This window comes from Ischnura elegans, chromosome X, assembly GCF_921293095.1.
Source record: "Ischnura elegans chromosome X, ioIscEleg1.1, whole genome shotgun sequence".
In the NCBI taxonomy this organism is placed as follows: Eukaryota; Metazoa; Arthropoda; class Insecta; order Odonata; family Coenagrionidae; genus Ischnura; species Ischnura elegans.
In genome coordinates this window covers 20,176,718-20,201,830 of record NC_060259.1, presented here as the reverse complement: position 1 = coordinate 20,201,830, position 25,113 = coordinate 20,176,718, and positions in this window count along the sequence as shown.

Sequence of the window (25,113 nt, the reverse complement as noted above, 5' to 3'; positions counted from 1 at the left end):
CGCCAGGAAGTTAGTCTCCTCCGGCCGTTCGTTTTCATCTAAGCGTTCGTGTTCATCATGCCGTTTGAGTTCTTATTGGCGTTCATGTTCATTAGGTCGTCCACGTTCATCTACTAACAAAATTTAATGGTTCATCTTCATAGTCAATTCACGGTTCGTTTATATGTTCCAAGTTTTTGCCACTGCTCAACGTTAACTTAAAATTTGAGCTAAATTAAATTCTTGTGCTTAATAAGCTATGTTCATACAACAAAAGTTTAATTCGAGCGACATTTTGAGCATAAATTATTTAATTATTTTATTTTCACTAATGACATTGCCTTTGCACACGTAACTTTTAATTGGGTTATTGTTAGTATTCCCCTCCGTCACTCAAAACAATTCTGCACTGATGTTGTTTGTAAAATAAGCATTTGGCTCTAGTTTTCAGCAAATTTCTTGTCAAGTCTAACTCTGCGTTATTGAGTTGCAATTTGAGTACGAAGGGGAAGGGCTTTTAACCCGGCTGGTGAAAGTCGACAGAAGTATTTTAAGGACATCTTTGGAATTTCGACAAACCGTCACGACGTAGTTGAAAGGAAATACTACTATTCGCCAAAAGGTGATGAATAATCATTTTCGTTGCGAAATGAATTTCTTTTAGAAGCGTAAAAAATTTGGAGCGTGTAAGAACTACTGATTTGAAGTGCATATACCATTGAGAGAGATAGGAATTTGGCTTGGGAATCATCAACTCTGAATACGAAAAACGGGGGAAAAAATTGCGAGGAAGATAAATTTACTGAGGGTCATAGTAAAACATAGGAATAGCAGTAACATCCGCTGTTCATTTACGCAGGGGGTAAAAAGGAGATAAAATGATACGGAAAGCATGCAAAAATTTACCCTGGCTGCTCGTCAAGGACATATGTTTAGAACTTTTCCTTTGCTGAGCAGGATGAAGATGAATGGTTCATGAAAATGAAGAGTTTAACACGCACATATTCTCAATCATCGTAGGAAGCCCCATCCACTATATTGTCAATGAAGTCGCGAAATTCATTGCAAGGAAGAGAATACAATCACCGAACAGTAATGAAAGCTTTAATAACTGCGAATAACCATCGATGATTTCGAAAGGTATGATCATTAATTGTTTTCAAAAGAGGTGCTGAAACTGAATACGGCAAAAGAAAAACATAAGTGGGATAAGAATGGCTACAGAATAAAATAAGTCTCCGATGGCTAATCTGCATAAAAGAAGAGAAAATTGGATTGCCTAATCCAGTCACCTGGTAACACAATGCAGGTGAAACTGTATTCAATGAGCATAGACGGAGTACGCAGTGAAAAAGAAGGCAGACAAGCATATTCAGCATAGATATCTTCTTCTACCAACGGGGATTTTCTATGTACTCTGTAACCTATTCAGCCTCTCACTGTTGAACCAAATTAAAAGCACTTATTTGCCTTTTGACAGCTATTTCATAGCTACTGATAGCTTTGTACCACTCAACGTACGCGAAACCTAGTGCAGCAGTATGAAAAACAGCATTTTGCTATTTGTTACGAGTCTCGGATTTTCATTAAATTTAACCTATGCACTTACCCAACTCTACGGCATAGCTAAACAATATCGCTTCTCCGTTTCTATGTCCTCACTGCCATCCCTGAGTACTTTTGCAAAAAAGTTTTTAATAGCGATGAACATCCTTTTTTTACTCTTCGCACCCAACGAAGTATAGAAGTACTCGAAGATTGAGAGAGAAATATGGAAGATGAAGGTAATCAAAACAATGCGTGGCCCTTTGTTGAAAGAATTGAGTTATGTTATTGAACATTGATAATAGACAAATATTACTCTACCAGAATCGTAATGTAACTCAGCAAAGAAGGGCAAGGTATCACATAAGTAGCATAAGCAGGGGTCGTAGGAGTACTAATAGCAATTGTAGCCCTGCTGAATGAAAACTTCAATGAAGACTGAGTGCTTTTGGGATCGTAAATAAACTTTGTTATATTCCACACAGTATTGATTGAAAACGCTACCAGTTTGGACCTTTTCAGGTCGTTATCAAGAGGTAATAGAGCCTGTTATCTCTTTATAATGACCTGAACAGGCGGAAACCGGTAATGTTTCAGTAAATACTGTGTGGAATAAAACAAATTTTTTTTATTCCACCAAACCTTTGATAACTGGTGGATGAATATGTATCAAAATTCATCCCTGAAAATCTTAATATCGGATCTATATTTAGCGGTCACCTTCTTTTTTCTGTTCCTTGGCCTCTTGAAACATGAGAAGTATGGCAGAATGCACCCAATGACGCTCGACGCAAGAGAAGGATTCATTTAAGGAGTTTTCAAGAAAGATAGCTGCAGCTTGGATCGGCTCCCCGGTGTGAAGTTCCATGGTTCCCAGGTAATCCCATAATCACCAGCCAGATCGCACTTGAAGGGCTGAAACAATTATGTAGTATTAAAAGACGGAATTGCACATCCATAAAATTAAATTGAGCACTTTAAGACAAAGCCAGCATTCAGAAATATTTTTCGGGAGATGTAGTTTCACCTTTTGGAGGTTTTTCTTAAAGTAATATCTTCCAAAAATTTCGAGGAGACTTTGGACCACTAGAAACCTTTCTCCTCCTTTCTCTTTCTGCTCACTTAGGTCTTTGAGAGGTATCAAAATTCTCAATTGAGAAAATGTATCATAAGAATATTTCCGGCCTTGAGAGGCTTAATAGGCCTCAACCGTGTCAGTGCCGCCGAAATTTTGAGGTACTAGCGAATTGTGCCAACGTAAATTTAAGAATTTTGTAGCACTATATGTAAAACAGTTTTTATATTTTACTAAATACAATTATATGTTGGTTATAATACACTAATACATTGGAAAAAGGATAAAAATTCTTTGACTTATTATGGTTTTAAAGCCCTTGTACCTTCGAGCCAATGTATCGGCCCGCGGCACTAAGAGGGTTAATGAATCGTAGTGGCAAGATGGCAAATGCGCAAAACTGACCACACGAAAGTGCACAAGCACGCCAGCAAAAATCACCACACCCGGTCCTCCACCTCAGCGCTTTTGAAGCGTTGTCAACGGAGTGGTGAGAGGTGGGAGTGGCTGACGTCACATAGGCTGCCCACAACTTGCAGGCGAGAGCACCTTCCCTTTACTCACCTTGGGTCCTGACAGGGGTGGATTGGAGGGTCCACAGGTCGGGGGCACCCGGCCCCATTTCCCGGTGAGTCATCGCCGGGGGCGCCTTCTATTTGCGACTGCCCCCCAGGGGGTCGGAGGCCAAGATAAAAGTAAGACGGGGGCGGTGGATATTGGAATCAACGGACAAGGGCGCTGGGGAGGGACCCCCGCGCGAAGCGAGACGGCTTTTATGGAGACAAATTCCGGCACTAAATACGTCGCACCTCGGGCCTTTCCAATCAGATCGCCTCTACAAATGGCCCGAGGGGGAGGTTGGGAGGAGGGCGGTCAGTCCACGAACCCTGGGTCGCAAGGTCACGTGCTCCTCGGGGGGTTTATGACTGCCCCCCGCATTACTCTTGCTCCCATCCCCACGACCGCCCCGCAAATTCTTTCTCGGACCCACAGTAGGTACTCCATGTCGACCCCAACCACCATTCCAACCTCACCTATTTTATTGGACTCTGGATTCCTTCTTATATGTATACTTGCATATGAATACCATAACGAAAAAATCACAGTTCATGAAAGAAACCACTCAGATCGAAATTATGGAAGAAAATACCGAAAATAACGGGAGAAATTTGCTATAAATATACAAAAAGGGGCCCATGAGCACAAAGAGAAAATAAGTTTACCAAAAAGTGAAATAACGCACCCAGTCATTAAAGCCGAAGGTTGGTTTAGCTGCGTAAGGGTAGAGCTCGCTCTAGATTTGGCCAGAGGCGTGTGAAAATCACTCTTTCAGGTTAGGGGCAGTTCCTTGGCCTCGTACGTCCAGGAATTTACTTGGGTGTATTCGAAGGTTTCACTAGGGACTGGAATCCGGGACCTTGTGATCAGCAGCTAAGCGCTCTACCCATGCCCAATATAATTTTTCAAAACATGGCGATTGAAAATTTCGGGGAAATGACATGTTAAAAGACAATATGGAAATGGCACAGCTCTCCTTACGAAGAAATCGAGATCAGGAAAAAAGCGATCAAAATCATGCTGTAGAGTTTCATTCACATTAGGACAGTAAATATCAATTATACACATAAGAGGCCATGTTAATCCGTGATTTTGATGCATATTTGCCTCCACGAAGACGATACACCGCTCCATAGCAACGACGACCCCCAGGAGTGGAGCTATCGGCACACGTGGGACTATTCGTACATTTTGAAGTCCATTTTCTGCTTCTACTGCAAAGAGGAAATGCCGATAGATACGGTACGATTAAATCCCAGTTCTATAAATGAAAACCAAGATCTTAGTATGCAGCAGAAGAGAAGAAGTCAAGACCAACATTAAAATAGGGAGGCAAAAACTGATAGAAGTGGATGAATTCTGTTAATTGGGAAGCAAGATAACTAGTGACGGGAGAAGCAAGAAAGAAATCATCAGCAGAATAGCCCAGGTGAAGAGAGCATTCCACCAAAAGAGAGACCTGCTTACAGCGGGAAACTTAAATATGGATGTAAAGAAACAATTTATAAGAACCTACATCTGGAGTATGCTCCTATACGGAAGTGAGGCATGGACAATGGCCGCAGCGGAGAAAGCAAGGATAGAGGCCTTTGAAATGTGGTGCTACAGAAGAATGATGAAAATCAAATGGATCGACCGAGTTAGTAACGAGGAAGTCCTAAGAAGGGTAGGAGAGAAGAGAAGCCTCATGAAAACCTTAATAAGAAGACGGAACAACCTTATAGGCCACATCTTGAGACATGATGGCCTGATGAAGACAATCGTCGAAGGACAGGTGGAAGGCAAGAATGGAAAAGGAAGACCTCGAACAAAATATATGGAACGAGTAAAGAGAGATGTGAAAGAGAAGAAATACGTAGGAGTGAAAAGATTAGCTGATAGGAGAACTGAGTGGAGAGCTGCGTCAAACCAATCCTAGGATTGTTGACCAGTGATGATGATGATGATGAAATAAGATCATATTTGCAGAAATTTACGCATTTATTAATTAAAGCTCTATTTGATAAAAAATGACTAAAGAAAAAAGAACTTAAGTTGCTTTTAAAAATGATAGCACAATGGCTTATATTGCTGACGGTTCTTGGAATTGCGGGCTTTTAATGATTCCCCGACAAAATTTTACATTTAAATTGGAAAATAAGCTGAAGAAGAGCCCAAATGATATAAACAATAAAGTAGGATCAATATTGATTCAGAATCGATATCTTGGATATTTTTCACCGAATTCTTACCCTATTGTCATTATTGCAATTGTGAGTATTAGCCGCCAAGGTGAAATCAGTCAGAAACAGCGGAAAATAATAGCACGATAAAATTTGGAAAAGCATGCGTCACGAAAATTAGACAATAACGAAGAGAACAAAGAAGATAAAAAGTTTCGAAGTTCAGGAGTAGCCGAAAAGAAATGCAATAACTCTGATAATGAATAATTGGATAGTAAAACTGCCGGGGTAATATAGGGACGCAATAGTGAAGAGATTCAGATAAATGTATTATAATCAATAACTATTATGGAAAAAAATGCTCCAGAGAAGAAGAATACGACAAAATATGATTGCACCAACAGGCGATGATAATATTTCGAAAAAATACTTTGGCAGGATCGGAAAGGTTTTATTCACCGTCAAAACTCCTTTGAAATTTGTAGCTACTGACGAGGGTGTACTTGACTCGTGTACAATCACATTTGCATTCATATATTTTTTTTATTCAAGCCTATTGAGAAGCATGACATTCGGAACGGCTTACGTCCATGTGTACAAATATTCATCATCTCATAACTCAGCAATCCCAAGATTGGTTTGACGCAGCTCTCCTTTTGCTTTTCTATTCGCTAGACTTCTCTCAGCGAAGTATTTATCCTCTTTTACATCCTTTATAACATGCCTAATTTAACTCATTCGGTGTCCTTGCCCTTCTTACCTTCCGCCTGCCCTTCTACGAATATGTTCAGGCCACCATGCCTCCATGCCACCATACCTCATAGTGTGGTCAACTATGTTGTTCTGAAAACTCGTAACAGTTTTTAGACGACTTCTCTTTTCTCCCACCCTTCTTAGCACTTCCTCATCACTCACTTTGTAGAACCATTATATCTTGTCATTTTATCTTCAGCATTCTTTGATAGCACCACATTTCGAATTATTAGTTCCATTTTTGGGAATTATATTCAGTAACCGTTTCATTAAGACATTTCATCGGAGATGAATTTTTACATCACAATCCGCATTTCCCAGGGCTTCGCGGAAACTATACCATCAAAAGCAAACTTGATGATCAATGACACATCATCACTCGCACTCCAGGTGCACTAGAAAACAATACTTGCCATATTCTGAATGGAACTGTAAGAACAAACAAGTGAAAGTTAGTTATTGTAGATAAATCTTAGCAGAGTAAATAGGCAACAGCCTTAGATATATTTTGGATAACCCTCAGATATATTTTGGGAGAGATATTTTTTATAAGCAAGCTAAGAAACAGGTTTTGCCTTCATGGGTTAGGAGGTAGAATAGCAAACATCTCAAAGTCGACTTTCCATCCAACTTTTCTATGCAAATCCTTCCTTCGTTTCTAAAAATAAAATTATCATAAAAATCTCTATTAAGGCAGTTAGGAGGAGGTTAGTGAAAATTAATGCCATAACAATTTTCTTCTGAGTAGAATATGCGTTATATGAGATTAACTTTCAAACCATTTCATTAAAATCAAGCCGTAACTAATTGCTTTCACTTTATGGTCTGTAATTGTGGTCACATTCCATATTCATGAAATAAGTTGTATCTGTATTTACATGTCCCACCAAGGAAGTCATCCTAATTCAAGCATATCCTATGAAACGTTTTTCACACACTATCTCTGTTCTCCCTAATGGCTAGCTTTCTCCAAACGCTGAATATTCCGTAACAACTCGCAACATACACCCAGATCTTGTAGCTACTAAACTAATTATTTTGGATTGCTGCGTAAGATGTAAACACTGGACAGCGTCGTCCACTACCAAGATATAGTGAGGAAAGGGGATGTAGTGTAGCCAGATTTCACTACATTCTACCGCTGTTATACCAGAGTTAGTAATGATTGCAAGGATTTTAAATGTTACGCCACAAATAATATGGAAAATACTAACTTATCATCTCAATTAAAGTGGAATGTAAAAATTCTAGCCATAGTGGTGATCAATGTAATTTTGATTTTTAAATTGTAAATCATGTCAAATCACGCAGAGGAAACGCGCAGTACCTACCATTGAGACCTACGGAAATTCTATGTTCAATTTCCGAGAATATGTATAATAGGAATTTTTTAAACAGAATTTTCTTTCCTCTCATTTATTAAATTCAAAAATTCTATTTCGGGAAACAATGAATCATTGTAAAGTAATTAGCGGCCAAGTTTATTTAGAAAATTACTAGCAATCTAACAGAAGGTGAAACAAAAAATATACATATAAAAATTATTTATCCATTCGCAAAACGCCGTATGACCAAGCAAGAAATGGAAATGGTAAAATATGACATAAAAATAAGGGAAAATATACCACAAAATAGTCAGAGGCAAAGGTAACATGGAAAATGGTAGAAGTCAGGAGGAAAATGGTGACCTGACTCCATCACATCGCACCGTTGCTCACTTTTGGAAGAATGTCTTTTCTAACACTCCAAAGTATGGGTACCCTTCTATAAACAATAAACTACAGTGAATTACTCAAAGGCTATCTGGGTTATGCCTCTCAAAAGCATAACTAGAATCCTCTTTCAGGAGCACGAGAGAAATAATCATGCAGTCACTTCCATCAAAATCAACTACGGAGCCAAAGATTAATGCGAGCATCTTCTCATTGTGCGCCAGCCTTCGCTCGCTCTGTCTCGAGGACGCGATAATGGTCCATTCTTTCCGAAATCATTTCGAGAATCGCTCTCACGCGGCCCGAGGTGGCCACTGAGGAGGAGCCCTCGCTTGATTGATGACGGCCCGCCCCAAATGACACACCTAATGGATACGACTCGAAGGAGAGATGCATCAAAGGAGCCAGGGTCGGCCATTCTCTCGCCCAAATTCAAAGTGAACGACGTTGAGTGTCACGATAAGTCGAAGAGCGACAGCCAATGTTGCTTCCACGAGAACCACACGTCACAGACCGCACTCTCTTCCGTAGAAGCTTGATTTATGCTGTCACTTTGCACGCATTTTAATTTGTTTTCAAAATATGTCTGCGGCTCGGCTATGAGTACAGAGCGCTCAATTTAGTTTCAATTTTTATACAACGGAAGTGAAAATAATATATTCTATACATTAAATGTATACCCTTATGAAGGTTAACAGACCTAATTATGTCAAAAAAAATTCCCTGCATCGGGAATCGAACCACGGACCATTATATTTTAGGGCCGCTGCAAGAATACCTGAAACTTCATAGCAATAGGGTGGCTTACTATTATTTTTTATTGCCTAAATTGAAAGATTATTACTCCTGGAGTACGTATTTCACGCTTTTAGAATTTTATGTGACAATATCTATTTTTCGCGATTAAATGACAAGTGAAAATTTTCAAGCGCGCGAAAACGCGACGGGTAAGTATGAATGCTGGGAAAAGCCCGTGTGACTTCTGGCTGCTGCTGTGTGAGGCCACCTGGGTGCGAGGCTATGAGCGCCGCTGCGATGCAGGCTGCTTGCTGCCGAGCATGGCGGTAGCGTAGAATACCCTGCTAGCAGGTAGTGCTTGGCTTAAATAAGGATTATTAATACCTTATCAAACGAAGGAAACTTTCCGACCTTGGGCAGTTTAATAGGTGATTATTAAGACATGTTTCCCTGAGCTCTGTGCCTCATGCATGCATTGGTAATCTCAGACGATGTAAAACTCCTATCTACTCGTATAGAAACTATGTCCCTGTGACGTCAAGTGGAGTGGCATCGCATGGGCGGCAATCTGGCCATTTTTAAATGCGGTTAAAATTGACAATTGCCATTCGTCTAAAATGGGATTACTAAAACCAAATAATTTTTATATTGTGAATACACTAATAGTGGGTAACGAATCGCAATCAATGCCTTTCGTTTTCTTTGATGAAGGAAACTACCCTATTGTACCAACGCTGATAGTACTAGATTTTACATAAAATTGTACAAACACTGCAAAGTTATCTTCGCAGTGGTTCGAAAATCTAAGTGAACGTGGTTCGATTCCCGTTTCAGGGCAATGGTTTTATGGTCATTGCTGTAAATTTCACCGTCGAAATTTTATTAATCCGTGATAATGGTTTAGTTGTTCAAGAAATTCGGATTGCTTTACCGTCAACGACGCGAACGAAGACCTTTGCGAACACCTTATAAATACATGGTGGTTGAAACCACTTCTTCTTAGTGGCCAACTGGAGAGTCTTACACTGTATGTTGCTCCTAGCTTCTAGACGGAGCCCTGATACGAGTAAATATTGAAATTGTTAGTGATTCTATGGTCCAAATAAAATCTTCTTGGGTTATCCACCTGGTAAGGTTACCTTGATAACGAAAGTTTCGTCACTGCACTCGTGCACCAAGGTGAGCTCTAGCCGCTCCTATGGAAACCTACCTCCACGGTTAATCACTGACATGTCTGCACATTTCATTAATGACTGTCGCCAACCGATTCCACTTTAAGAAAGTTCTATCACCTCCCTGGAGACCTATCTGTACAACATCATACAAGTATCAATGTAAGTAACCGTATATAAGTAAGCAACAGACGTTCCACCGTATAATATGGCATTTGGAGGAGGCGATTGACATTTGCATCATGAAGCATGAAGCTTCAGCCCTGAAAACGATATTGTTTGGTGGCTGGATATGGTTTGGTTATCTGGCTGATATTGTTAGATGAGGGTAGAGCTCGCCCTAGATTATGCCTCAGGCGTGTAAATGTCACACTTTCGGGGTGGAAGAGTGAGTTTCTTTCCCTCGCCCGCCTCGCTTAGCGGTAAATTATAGTTACATACATTTAACCAAATAGTGCCAGACTATCTTCTTAGCAGCGAATTTTTTCACCATCGTATCATTTTATGGACATGGAGTCGATAAAAAACTGGAAAATAACCTCTTTCTTTCCCCTAAAACAGACTACCTTCGAGGAAAGGCGAAATGTATTTAAAATGATGAAAATCTTATAGGGAAAGCTGTGTATCAGCAGGAAACTAATGGCTATTAGGAAAGATACGTTGAAAGCTACTGATATTCTTTTAATTTTAGCTAATTCTTGTACATTAAAGTAAACTGATAGTAACATGAAGTGGTAGATGAAATGTATTGAGAAAAGTGAAATTTTTGTGCCAGAACGAAAGGTCAAAAAGGCCAAAACATCACTGACGACATACGAATGGAAAATGAGGAGTGGTGCAGCAAGGATAAGAGGATAAGGGAAACGAATGTTGTGCTTATTGTTACTATGTAGCTTGCCTGGCAAGAGTGCATAGGCTCTTAAAAGTGTAAAGGAATTCCTAAAAGAAATGCAGAGATCAAGCCATTCATATTAAGCAGGTAGGGTATCTAGTATCTACAGGTAGGTTAATCTTTGTTGCAAGTTTATATGTAAGCTGTTAGAAATTTTAAGTTGAGTATCGTTTTAATAAACATTATAAATATTTCCCTTAATGTCACTCTTCAATGAGAAAGACGGTATATTAAAAGGCATTATTATATATTATGCATTTAACCGTGAAGTATGTACCAGCTTATGAACGACGTACTATTCATGTAGAAATACTAAATAAAGGTTAATTCGAAATGGAGCATCAGTTGAATATAAATGGTGAAATATTATTTACGCATTAATTTTCCAAAGGAAAGACGATATTATAATAATAAACATTTAAACACATCGTACCAGATTATCTTTCTGGCAGCTGTTGTTTTCAATATATTAACAATTCATGAATTTATTCGAGAAATGACTGAAAATAACCACTTTCTTATCGAAATCCCAACAATACAGACGTCCGCCAACATCTAAATCAGTGGTCTGTCCTCTGGAGATAAAGTAAATGGTCTGAAAGCGTGATAGCCCCATGCAGATGACTCCAGAGAACTGCAATTTAGAATGAGCACTTGATTATATATCGTCTCGGTCTTGGAAATTAATAATCCTCTCGAGGACTCATTAATTGTGAGTCAAACAAAATGGGTTTTGCAGCGAGAACAAGGTGATCAAAAACATATTTTTACGCGCCAGGGTGTTTCACACTCCCGTTTGATCCGTGATTATGATTTCGTAAACTGTGATGGCCGCTAAAGTGTAGGGCTGGAGCTGGGCAAGGGCCACTCTGGTGCCAGGTTGTTAGCAACTCCGGGGAAAATTACCACGGAGGTCAGCGAAAAAGGTATAATTTAAAACTCATCTCATCGAATCATGGGATCACGCCATGATACCTCGCTCATCCAAATTCGACCCCTCCCACCGCCCCCCCTAGAATTAGATTCCGTGAATACTGACGCATAATTCCAGAGGGTAGTGTGTGTGGTATTTTAGATGTAATCAAAAGGAGAAATCACACACACACACGAAGGGTTGTTTTGCCCTAAGCATTATCCGGCTACGGATCCATCATCCACTCTGCCACTTAGACAGGCCCATCATTAAGTGATGAAAGGCATTTCTCCTTGGCGAGGGGTGAAACTTAGAAAAGGCTATCCCATGAATAACTAAATGTAGTGCAGTGAAGTTGGATTATGGAATCAAGGAAATGAAAGCAAGCACGCAAAAGGGCACAAAGAGAAATGTGCTCTCATAATGAGGATTGCTTTGTGGAAAACATACCTCAGGCAAGAAACCTGATATGATCACAAAGACTTAAGTTTATAAAATGATACTTAAAACTTGCTAAGGTGCCGTCAAGATTTTCCTCAACACGGATATTTGAAGTAATTGAATAATCTTTTATTTTAAATGAGGTATATATAGACATGGTTTCAAATTAAGCAATAGCAAGATGATTACAATAATAATTGGGCACACTAAGCATTCGGACTTTTTTAAACAACTGTTTTTATCCGTGATGAAGACTTTGCATAGTCGTTGCTGATTTTTAAATGCCCACCTTATTTGCGACTAGAGGTTTCCAAGCTATACTACCGCTAGTTTTGATTGAATGCTCCCATTCCCAATCATATGTAGAGTAAAACTTTTTTACGGTGACTCTGTCACTTGGGTTTTATTTCTCTACAGCGGATATACGAAGACTCTTCTCAATACTGATACTCTCATTATTTTCTGAAGACCAGAATTAATTCGACCCACGACAAATGAGTACAAAACTGTCACAGACATCTCTCTTGCAGAATAAACACCGATTCCTGGTGTAGCAGTCAACCTCTCGCGGCGCATTAAGCCCACTGCGCCTGATAAATACATTATTTCCCCGCTCATTTCACAGCAGTGGGCTAGCGTAATGGGCATGGGGTGAGCCACTAATCAGCAGCCGCGGCCAGCCCGTCGAGCGGGCCGCATTCCTGGGCGCGCCCGGGCCGCAACAGCCGCGCAGGTGCGCCGTCCTTCCCACCGGCGGCTCGCGATAGCGTCGCCGTCCGACCCATGTTTTCTTCATTAGCGCGGCCCTTTCGCTGCCGATTCTATCGCCTTCGACGGCGACGCCCGCTATCCGAGGGGCCGGGGCTCGATCTCCGAGCACCTTTCGGTGGCTCGTTTGTTCGGCCGAGGTGCGAGCGGAGGGCTCGTCTTCGCGCCGTGTGACGGATGGCGGGGAAGGGAGGAGCGGAGGATTTACGACGGCACGAAAAGCGTCACGGAGAGCGGCCGAGGAAACAAATTCAAGCGGACGAGAGCGGCGTAGATGGTTATCCCGCGAGGGTTGCTTCGGTTGTTAAGAGCCCTAAACATTAATGTTGAGATGGTCGGGGGCGATAGGCGTGTGGACATGGCGGAGGAGGAGCGTAATTGCAACGCCGTGGCCTCGCTCCTGCAGAGCGAGGAAATGGACGCCAGGCCGGTGGCTAACGGCTCCGGGAGGACTCCAGAAACGGCGTTCGCTATGGGCTCCACTTCACGCGTCTCCGAGGGCGCGTAAATAACCATCATATTGTACAACACTAGGATGAAGACGAAGAAAAGAGGGTTGGCATGAAGGAGCGAATAAATGACACGAGACGAAATACCATGTTGAATGAGTTCTATCGATACATGCACCCAACGTGTAGTTCAGAAATAGATAACCTCGGAGAGCTAACAATGGTCATTGTGTTGTTACCTGGATACATAGATCGCAAGACTAATTTTGATTCCTGGTCCCTTTCAACTGCCCAACTACTGCGATTACAAGTCAATCAGAATCACTCTTCTGCAGAAGTTTTTCTAGGATGTATTACGAAAGACCTCTCAATTAACTTACTTCGACGGAATAACTAAATTATTAGTTACATAAATAATAAAACAACGAAAATATCAATTCAGTTTGGCATTTTTGGAAACACTGGACAAGTGTTTTGGTATTTTTCAGGCACAAAAAATTTATTAGCAGCCGTCTAAAAGCAAGAGCTCATGATCGTCGGCAATTTAACCACTACACCGACACGAACAAAAATCTGAGTATGTAGTATAATGGGTTCATCAAACGCCACATTTTAACTATAATCATAGATAACTTAATGCAGTGCGGCGATTAGGTCAAAGTAGCTGTAACTTTAGGTGAAGCCTAGCCTTCAAGGACTTCATACCATGAGGATGATCAGCAGGTCGCGGATCGAAACGTCGGGAGACATGGACGACATCAACCGGTGGAAAACCCGAGAAACTTTTCTGCATTTCATACCACTTATTACACTAAAAGACATTTGTAAGACATTTGCACTTTAGCGAAGGCATATCCCCGTCCATGGATCCATATTCAGACGATACTTGTAAAACAGAAAATTCCGAGATAATAACAATTGATCACTTGATCCACATTTATTATCTGCTGACTTTTGATGGGCATACCAATTTCTGCTTTAATTGCTGTAAAACTCTTTATCAATGCTTGCAATTGGATGAAACGAAAATATATAGGTATTTTCAGAAGACTATATTTAATTAAAAGACAAAATCTCGCCTGAATTAAAATTCCATCGATAGAATCCAGCTGTAATTTAAATGCCTGAAATCTCAGACACCCAAATTTTAACAAATGAAGAATATCGCCTCATGCGAGGAGACAAGGTATGTAAAATTAGCCAGCGAGATCAATCAATCGAAATGCTGAATAATGCATGACACGACGCGCAGGCAATTTAGACAAGCCCATGATCTTAAGATGATAAGTATTCAAACATACCATCCCTGTAGAATTTTCGTGTGATTTTACCAATTAATCACCGACTAAATACCCTGTGAGAAATTTCATGAGGTTATTTATCCATTTGAGCATGATTATTTTCGACGCATAATAACATATTCGAATGCCATCCATCAAATCTGTTTAATGCGTCCGTCGGTGTATTTTTTCGGATGTGAGACGAGCGAAATCACAGTAATTGAAATTATTGAACACAAATTTTACATAAATCTCCGATAAATAACTCGCATGCTAAGCAATGAAGATGAGTCGCGGGCGAAATGAACTCAGCTAAGCCTCGGGAAAGCAAGTCATAAACCATTGAGCGCCTTTCCACCATTTAAACAGCCGGGAAAATTTGATGCCAGACAAATGTATTCACTCACAATATGCAGAGGCACTTAGCACACGAGTCACGTTGTTTGCATTGTTGACCAGTGCGACTCAGTATCAAAATTGCGATTGTAAAACACGCAGACTGGGCATGTAGTATGCTCAACGAGCAAATATGACATTGGCCATCCGAGAGCATCCGATTGACTGCCGGAGCGTGTCTTCCGGTGGCTCGTAAAATACCTCGGCTGAAGCGAGGGACGCGAATCGCATACGGTGCTGTAGGCATTGGTGAGACTTATTATATTTAATCCGATAAGACACGCACGCATTCTGCATCGCAAGTGAAATCTTTTGAAGGGGAATTCGCCGACGCAAAGACACGGGAGGGGTCCTTACTCCCGCGAGAGGATGAAAATGTACAAGGGAAGAGAAAAGACATCAGTGGAATAGCATCAAATTCATTTAAACACTTGCGCGCCTCTTCAAGCAAATGGCATCTTCATTCGTTTTCAGCACATCAGGGTCAAAAATATAAGAGGGAACTCCAGTCAAGTTCACTGTATCCAAAAGCCGAGGACAACATTGAGACTCCAGCTTCTATATTACCCAGCATGGTTAGGAAAGCATAGGCGAAGAGGAAAGAAGCATCTACTTAGGAAGAAAAAGCGAGAAAACAAGGTTAGAAGTAAGGAAGCAATCCATCAGATGATCGAGCGTATGGAGCATGTTTCTGCAAGGAATGCAAGCTTGGGCGTTGGTAGCAGCAGAGAAGTCAAGAGTGGAGGCATTCGAAATGTGGAGTTTGCGAAGATGTCGAATAAAATAAGGATAGGCCGAGTATGTACTGTGGATGTGCTCAGAGGAGTGGGAGAAAGGTGAAGTCTTCCAAAACCACTATGATGAAGACGAGATAACTGGGCGGCTCACATAATGAGGCACGATGGCCTGATGAAAGCATTCGTAGGTCAGGTGGACGGGAAGGAGGACAATGAAATGCATAGGACAGGTTATAAAGTATGTGGAGGAGAAGGAAAGGCTTGTCACTATGGAAAGACTGGGGGATAGAAGAGTGGGATGGAGAGCTGGGTCAAAACAATATTAAGATTGTGGACTTATGTTGATGATGATGAAGATGATAGATAGTGGAAAATGTTGTACAATAGCTTCAAATTCTGATATTTCTCCTTACAATTAGTGAGTATTTAATCCACCCATCACTGGTCAACAAATCTAAGATTGGTTCGACGCAGCTCTCCACTCAATTTTCTGGTCAGCTAATCTTTTAACACCGACGTATTTCATCTCTATCACACCCTTCTTAACCTGTTTCATTTATTTTGTTCGCCGTCTTCCTTTTCCGTTCTTGCGATCTACTTGCAACTCGCGATTTCTTACACCGTGCCATCATTTCTCAAAATGCGGCCGATTATGTTGTTTCGTCTTCTTATCAAAGTTTTCACGAGGAATTTTCCTCTCTCCTAAAATTGCCAATCGAAGTAGACAATGTGAAAACAAACGCTAATGTCGTAATCAGCCAATCAGACCAACTACGTCATCTCGAAAAATCCTTCTCGAGTATTTTCATTGTTAGTTTAGAACGATTCTAAAAGGATGGATAATTTTTAGCAATTTGTGTAAGATCTCCAGTTTAGAGTACCATTTCCTGTGCTGAGCAGTTAATATGTAAAACGACCAGGATACACACACTTAATGTAGTAATGTGTAATGTGTGTCTGGAATGAACAAGTAATACCAAATATCGCTCTACACAAAGCAACACTAAAACAAGGGACATAATAAATCCATTATCAATTAACAATCCTCCATTCATAAAATATTCTCAATTTAATTTTCGAAAGTAAGGTAATGGCGGGCTGTTCAAAAATTATTTCATACAAAAATTCTGATAAAATGTGGTCGATATTACCTAGAGAATTGAGCATCAAATTTCATATAAAGACCAGGTCCTTATAAAATAATCGATAGAAGGCAAGTCAGCAATGTAAAAAAGAGGTATACTAGTGCGAAACCCCTCTGTCAAATTTCGATCCGAAAATCTGGGTAAAAATTAAAATTCTCTTCTTAATAACTACCAGTCCTCCGTTTGAAATATGGCTAATAGTAACAGACCTTCGGGAAGACTACCTTCAGTAAAAATTAGATTACAGCCTATAGGACATATCTATGAGCGCCAAATACACGTAAGCCTCGACCCCCTCTATCGTGTCGCTGAACAAAGGCACACATCTCACCTTCTCCTCAGCATTGCCATCAACCTTTCTCCTCCGAAATTTATTCCTATCTCATATTCCCTTCAAAACCCATATTTCCAAACGTACTAGCTCATTCTTTACGTCCCTAAGTAGAACATTGTAATTTATTGCGTAACAGTTGAACTACATTCTGTCACTGCAACTCTTTCGCGAGTGTGCAGGAGTTGCCCGCGTTTACGCTCAGGCATGCGTTCCGCGGGGAAAGGTAACAACACGTAATTTTCATTGAAATGCTGGAGTTATAAGCAAAAGTGGTAAACTGAATTGTTTTTTTACATTCTATTGCGTTGGCAGATAGGTTATGTATGATTGTATAATTTCTCTTAAATACCTTCGTTATTATTTATGAAATTACGAAGGAATAATTGTAGAAACACGATCAACACCAAAAATTCGGGTAAAGTCCACCGCAGTTGATTAAGGGCGAGCCGTTGAGTGTACCACTGAGTGTAGCCAAAGGTGTACCATTGAGGTCCACAAAACATTTTCTACGTCACATTCAGAAAAATAAAAATGTCGATTAGTTTCCAAATACTCTCCACGAACTCCCCTCTCAGAATTTCTTCATACTTATGCACACATTTCTCTTCTTCAATTTTTCATCGATAGTTCTCTGATAAGGCCCACTTCCAGCTCTTTCTTTGCCGTTCTTATTGCCCACTGGTCCATCTCTCTTCCGCGAATGGTTCACGAAAGAAACCTCAGGATCCAGCCCCGTCACCTGGGGAACATCAATGGGGATGATGGCTTCCAGCTAAGTGATGCTTGGAAGCCCATCGTAGGAAGGATGAAAGAGCTGAGAGAAAGCTGAAATAAAAGACGGACGACCGACCACGGGGCACCTGACTTAACGCGGCCCGCCGCACCTGAAGATGTTATCGTTTGGTGACAATCAGTTATGACCAGTGTCAACTAGTCCTGATGATGGATAGCATGTGGTTCTCCGAAACCACGTGACGGTAACCATGGAGACAGTCACCCGGTTGAAAACCCGAGAAGTCTTTCTACGCGTAACTCGGAATTTATGAACACGGATATAATGCCTCACGATGTTGACCCGATTTCATCTTAGGGTTTTCAGAAGACTTCCGTTTTTTCACACTTATTATATCGTAGCATTATTGCTAACTCGATCGATCCATTTCAGCTTCATAATACTTCTGTAATACCACATTTTGGATCCCTCCATTCTTGAATTAGCCATTGCCGCCATATATTTCTTCGCCTTATAATAGCTGCCCATTTTCAACAAGATCTTTAGAGAAATCAAGCAGTTTCCTAATACTGAAGACAGCAATTTTCAATTTTAATTTATATCAAGGGGTTAAGTGGACTCATTTATTGGATTACACCTATTTTACCAATTCATTATGGCTCATTTTGGCACTTCATCTATTCACGTGGGCAAATTACCTACACAGATATTTTATTGCATTTGGGGCTGTCGCAAATTCTAGCCATCCGGCGTGCAAATTTTTTTTTACCCCAACGAGCTTTTGGCTATTCTTTACGAAGCGTACAGAAACAATTAGTTGAGAAACGGAGGGTTACAGAATTGAAAATCATCCTTTTAGACAGTAAAACTAAAGCGCATTAAATGGTGCTCATTACTACAGATAAACACATAATTATAGGAAGGGATTTTACGGGTTAAAAAAATGTTCAGTACGATACACTTCTGCGTGTGTCCACACACTTGAAAATGATAAGAAAGTTTTTAAATGGATCCAGCGAAGTCACTTGCATGTGCATGATATACCACCATATATCACCTGAAACAACCACTTTAACACAAAATTTGCACATAATATACTAATTACCCTAAACTGCCACTCTCGAGGTCTTTAAAATTCGATCCTCAAGAGAATTGCTATTCTCAAATAGCTTGCTGAAACCTTGGTGTGGTAAATAAAATCTAGGGATATTAACTAGTCTCTGTGCGTTATGATGAACATCCGGCATTTCCACATTTGCCTTTAAAATCTGAGTAGCATAATTCCAAGGTAAATTCACAGGAAACAGGCACGTGGCCAGATATTTAATAAGTCTCTTGGTTGCTTGAGAGGTATGCGGGTTGCTTTAAGTGATATTATTTTGTCCATCCGCATGCATCGAAACGGCATAAATTTCATTACGTCAGTTATATATTTCGCTTGCATAATGCTGAAAGTTAAATTCACCGTTGGTAATTGGCATAGATTATGCATTGCGCCTATATAAAAAAGGAGTATCAGAGGATAGATGTCCATGGTCCAGTGGTGTCCTCATCAGACGTACCGCGGAGAGTCACCACGAGAACGAATTGAGGATCGGGCTACGGGATTGCGATTCAAATATCACGAATTTAAACCTACTGCCTTTCCAAGTCAACCTTTGATGGGTCTATCCCGTATCTTAACCTCCCTCTAATCTTAGGTTTGTTGAATTTAACAATGGCCACATTAGAAAAAATAGTAATTGATTACTTTTGGTTAAATTAAGGACAGATAATAAAAAATAAATGCCTGTTATAATGTAATGTATAGTAAAAAAATTAAATAACACCAAATAATAATAAAAAATACCATTTATTATATTTTTTCAATTTATGTAAAGTTAAATTGTTGATGTCGAAGTTGTTTGATGTAAGTTTCATTTTTCACGCAAACAATATCTTACGCCAAAAAATTGACCAAAAATATGTAAAAAAAAAAATGAATGCAAAAAGTTAACTGGTAGGTTGGGATGAGTCGGTGGGGCCAGCGCGCGCGGCGCGGATGTTCAAAGCGGTGCTGCGCGGGGCGGCCTCTCACCCGGGAGGCCCGGGTGCGATGGAGTGGTCGACCCCGCCGCACATGCGATCCCACATTCATTATCATTAGCCATGACTGCGAGTGACACTCCACGCGGATCCACATCTCCACGCATAAAAACGGGCCCTTAAATTTTTGTAGGGAAGGTTTTAAGGCCAAGGGAACGGAGGCGGGAAATGCCAGCCCCACGGAGAGTATTTCGCAATAAATTCTCTCATAAATAACGCTTGAAATGATGTGGAAGGCAGTAGTAAAAAATGCTCAACTAAATATTTTACCTTTTAGGGTTTTGACTCGAGAAGTGGGTAGAATTTATTTTTCTTCGCATGAAGGCACAGTTAAGCTAGGAGGTGCTTCGTATAATTTATGTCAGCCATCACTTTACTCCATCTGGGTTAAAAATTTAGCATTAAATTTTAAGAATATCCAATAATAATATTCTAACATCCGTAATAATTTGAAAAAAAATGGTGATGAAGAATTATTATGAGAATTTCACAGTCACCAATATAGGCTTTGAGAAAACATTAAAATATAAATTTTCATAACCCTATTTCTCAGGAAATATAAGTGGAGTGCATTATTAATGATTCCACCTATTAAAGTAGGCTCACATGAAGACTTTAGTAAACAAAACTAGCATGTCTCCCCTGTCAATTTGAACTTCCCTCTTCAAATTGCAACAAAGCCTACTCCGTAGAATTTCAGTTTTCCCTGGCGTGTAGTTTACAAAAATATTTCTCGGGTTTCACATAGGGCATTAATTTGGGGATATTGCTCCAACGTTTCGAAGGCCAAGTCTGCTCCTGCTGTCTCCGTTTCACAATCGACCAGAGTTTCGGTATCTATGGTTATTGTGAGGGCAAGATTGTTTTTTAAATTCGGCATGAATGCGAATTATCTCAGCTCCTGTTACTCATTTATAAAGGTTCCTGAGAAATAATTTATCACACATAAGTAAACCATACTAGAGTTTAAATGAAATGACGTAACATAGAATTTTTTCCTCAGTACTAAAGCCAATTAATGATGTATGATCGGAAAAGCTGGTCTACCATGGATCCTGCTGAAGCAGCCTTCTGTGCAATCTCTCCGGCAAAGTTATTTCATTCAATTTTTTTGAAAAATCAAAAGGGATACATGATAATTAGCCAAGTCGTAGGTAGAATCATCATCAAAGCGTACATCACTACTCTACAGCAGCGAGGTACTCCGTCAGCGGCGAGAGAAAAAGGGTAAAGGTGCAATGAAGATCTCAAGGAGCAGTAAAAAGTAGCAATATTCCGCTCTATTTTATTCATTCAACGGGTTTCACGTCGACTCGCGTCACTCTAACGAGGACAACTCTGAAAAATGACGTGATATACGTCACGAACCGGTGGAGTGAATAAAAGAGAATGGAAAACAACCACGTTGTTTCTCCTTTTATCAGGATGGATTTCCACGCTGTGGACACGCCCACCATTGATCTGGTCAGGTTTGTCATGCTGCCTCAAGACTCGAGATTCAAGTCTCGACCCGAGGTCTGACTCGAAAACGAGAAGAGACCAGCTTTGGCGAGATGGCACTGCCACCAAGAAACTCTCTCTCGTCTTCACATTACTTAGACAGGCGTTCTTATAAACAAAGCGTCATGCAACCCCTGGATCCACATTATTTGGAAATTATTTTTCTTTCAGGCAAGCAAAATTGCTGAAATATAGCAGAAAAAAATTATAGACTATAAGAAATAAAGTTGGTCCAGCTCTCCTAAGTAAATAGTTTTAGCTAAAGATTTTCACTTATTCTTAAAAAAGTTACTGCCCTTCAATTAATTACTTTAAAAATAAAATAAAGTTGGTTTATTGGAAAAAACGACAGAATAGCTACAAGGAATGGAGCACATCAAAGTTATCACCCATCAAAAAATAATTATCTCTCGTCCAGATGGTTGCAAAACATCTACAACAGACTACGGCGAGTGGTTTGACGTCGTCATTGACTCACGTCCAATGCATTACGTATATCTAATATCACACATAAAGGCGAGTTTGTGATCCTGGCGTGATCACTGATCGGACATTAAATAATGGCACTGTTCCGCTTAACATGAAATGCATTCTTCTCGTATTTTATCCTATTTATTCAAGAATAATATGAAAAAATGGCTCCTGAACGTGTCTACTGTCGTAATAAAGATAAGCATCGAAAAAATAATTATTTAAGCCAGTTGAATACTAATTATCGGATAAAATAGATCAAATGAGGTCATAAATACTCGGATATCTATGAATGTATTATCCGGGTATTTTGCATTCCTAAGTGACAATATCGGTGGTTTTAACCCATTAGTGCATAGCATCCGATGTATCGGACGTGTGTATTTTATTTTGTAATGGGCTCCAGTTGACTTGCGCTACATTTTAATACTGTATTAAGTTCAAATGGATGTCTGTCTTCATCCCCCGCTAATATTTTAGTTGACTCATTGAATTTATCGGCTTGAGAAGTATTTATGTGAGACTGGCACACGTCCGATATATCGGACGCTATGCACTAATCGAGTACGATCTCATGTGATTTGATATTTAGTCCAGTAGAAAGTAAAATACTTTATAATTTATCACCACGTTCATATGCACCACCAATTCTAAACAACCTACTACAAATAATTTATAATCGTCCCCATACTTAAAAAGCGGCGAGGCTGGGGTTCATGTAAAGAGGCAATTATTTTTCTCGGAAATCGAGGCAGACGAAACTTTGACTGGAAGTTTTTTCAGGCAGGGGTAGAGTGAAGATGTTATTTTTTCCATTTTTAATTAAAATGTTAGGGGAGCGTATGTGTGGTGGGTACAGCGCTTGGATACTGATCGAAGGACCCAAGGTTCGATTCCCGGGTGAAGCATTTGAAACACCTCTACACTTTGCGAAAGGGCACACGCCCATCTGCACTGAATGAGTGACATTGTCCCGCCTGTTGCTTATTTCGGGTGTAGCTCTAACAGTGGCTTTATAGATGATTATTCAAATTTCGATTGTCGTCTGTTTGACATTAAAATTCCTGTTTTTGTGTACACACTTACGCCGGGGAAACTATGAAAATTTTCTTATACCGGGTGGGAAAAGTTATATCACGAAATTTCAACCCTGGATAACTGATTAGAGTAGTGACCAAAATTACTTTTTCTTTTTCGGTCGAAAGCGCACCAATTTTTTAATCACGGAAACTTTGAGCCAATCGATCCGATTGGCAGCGAGTTGGTCCGCCTTGACGGATGCACTGGGCAAAAGGCAAAGGCAAATACAGGCAAAGCATTCGAAGTAATGCGTTGTCCAAAGCATCCAGAAATAGAGCAAAGTTGCGGACAATGGGAACGCTTGGATCAAAGTTTCTGTAGATAAAAAATGTGCGATCTTGACCTAAATATCAGTAGTAATAGGGTGGTTTTCAATTATTTTTTTATTGTCTAAATCGAAAGATTATCACTCCTGGAGTACGCATTTCACGCTTTTAGATTTTTAAACGGCGATATCTATTTTTCGCGAATAAATGGAGAGTGAAATTTTTCAAGCGCCCAAAAAAGCGACGGCTAAGTATGAATGCTGGGAAAAGCCCGTGTGACTTCTGGCTGCAGCTGTGTGAGGCCACCTGGGTGCGAGGCTATGAGCGCCGCTGCGATGCAGGCTGCTTGCTGCCGAGCATGGCGGTAGCGTAGAATACCCTGCTAGCAGGTAGCGCTTGGCTTAAATAAGGATTATTAATACCTTATCAAACGAAGGAAACTTTCCGACCTTAGGCAGTTTAATAGGTGATTATTAAGACATGTTTCCCTGAGCTCTGTGCCTCATGCATGCATTGGTAATCTCAGACGATGTAAAACTCCTATCTACTCGTATAAAAACTATGTCCCTGTGACGTCACGTGGAGTGGCATCGCATAGGCGCCCATCTGGCCTTTTTCAAATGAGTTTAAAATTGACCATTGACATTCGGCTAAACTGGGATTTCTAAAAACAAATAATTTGTATATTATGAATACACTAATGGTGGGTAACGAATCGCAATCAATGCCTTTCGCCTCCTTCGATGAAGGAAACTATCCTATTTCGGTTCCTGCTGGAATTAGCTATCCACGGTGAAAACTTCTTGACACAATTTTTCTCCGCCGTGTTGACAACATGAGTGATGCCACTTCCTCTCTTTAAAAAGTTCCACGAAGAGAGCCCAAGCAACAAGCGAAGGAACAACTACAATTACCACCAAGAAAGTGTTAAAAATTATTATCTTCTATTTCTAAAACATTAGATGCTCTGCTAAGGCAAAACATTACTCCCAGCATCAAAATCTTGAGCATGAAAATGAGTTATGAGGAGCTTGTTCTGAACCAATAGCGTTGCATGCAACATCATTTCTGTTACGTATTCACAATTCCAAACAACTAGCTCGAATTACTCTCTCATGTTTTCCCGACGTATAGCACCTTGGTAGGGTACTCGAGTTTCCCACCGGGCAGGTGCTGACATGGCTTCCGACGCTTTGACAACTTAGTCGGTTCCCCATTCATCCCGGAAGATTCGGTTTCCATCTTCTCGGCAGTCATGTCAACACTGACACGGTGAAAAGCCCGAGTAGCCTTTCAGGAATTTGGCTCGAAGCTATGTCACGGATTTTTTAGGCGAAAATATATAATGGTGTGACGTCAATGGTCCGAGCTGATGCTGAGCCCGTTAGGCATGTATGGAGTCTGACGTACGTGCAAAAGTGCATTTCGAACTGCGTCGCGTGGAAAGGTGAATCGCAACGGCAAAGGAAAGAAAAAGTGAAAGGAGCATGTCGAAATAGCACCTGTGTTTTATTTTGTTCATGCATTCGCGTAATTTCAACCAGATTGAAAGAAATTCCGTCCTGAATAGGGTAGTTTCCTTCATCAAAGAAAACGAAAGGCATTGATTGCGATTCGTTACCCACCATTAGTGTATTCATAATACACAAATTATTTGGTTTTTGAAATACCGGTTTAGACGAATGGCAGGGGTCAAATTTTATCCTCATTTGAAAAAGGCCAGATTGGCGCCCATGCGATTCCACTCCGCATGACGTCACAGGGACCTAGTTTCTACACGAGAGGATAGGAGTTATACATCGTCTGAGGTTACCAATGCATGCATGAGGCACAGAGCTCAGGGAAACATGTCTTAATAATCACCTATTAAAACTGGCTAAGTTCGGAAAGTTTTCTTCGTTTGATAAGGTATTAATAAACCTTTTTTAA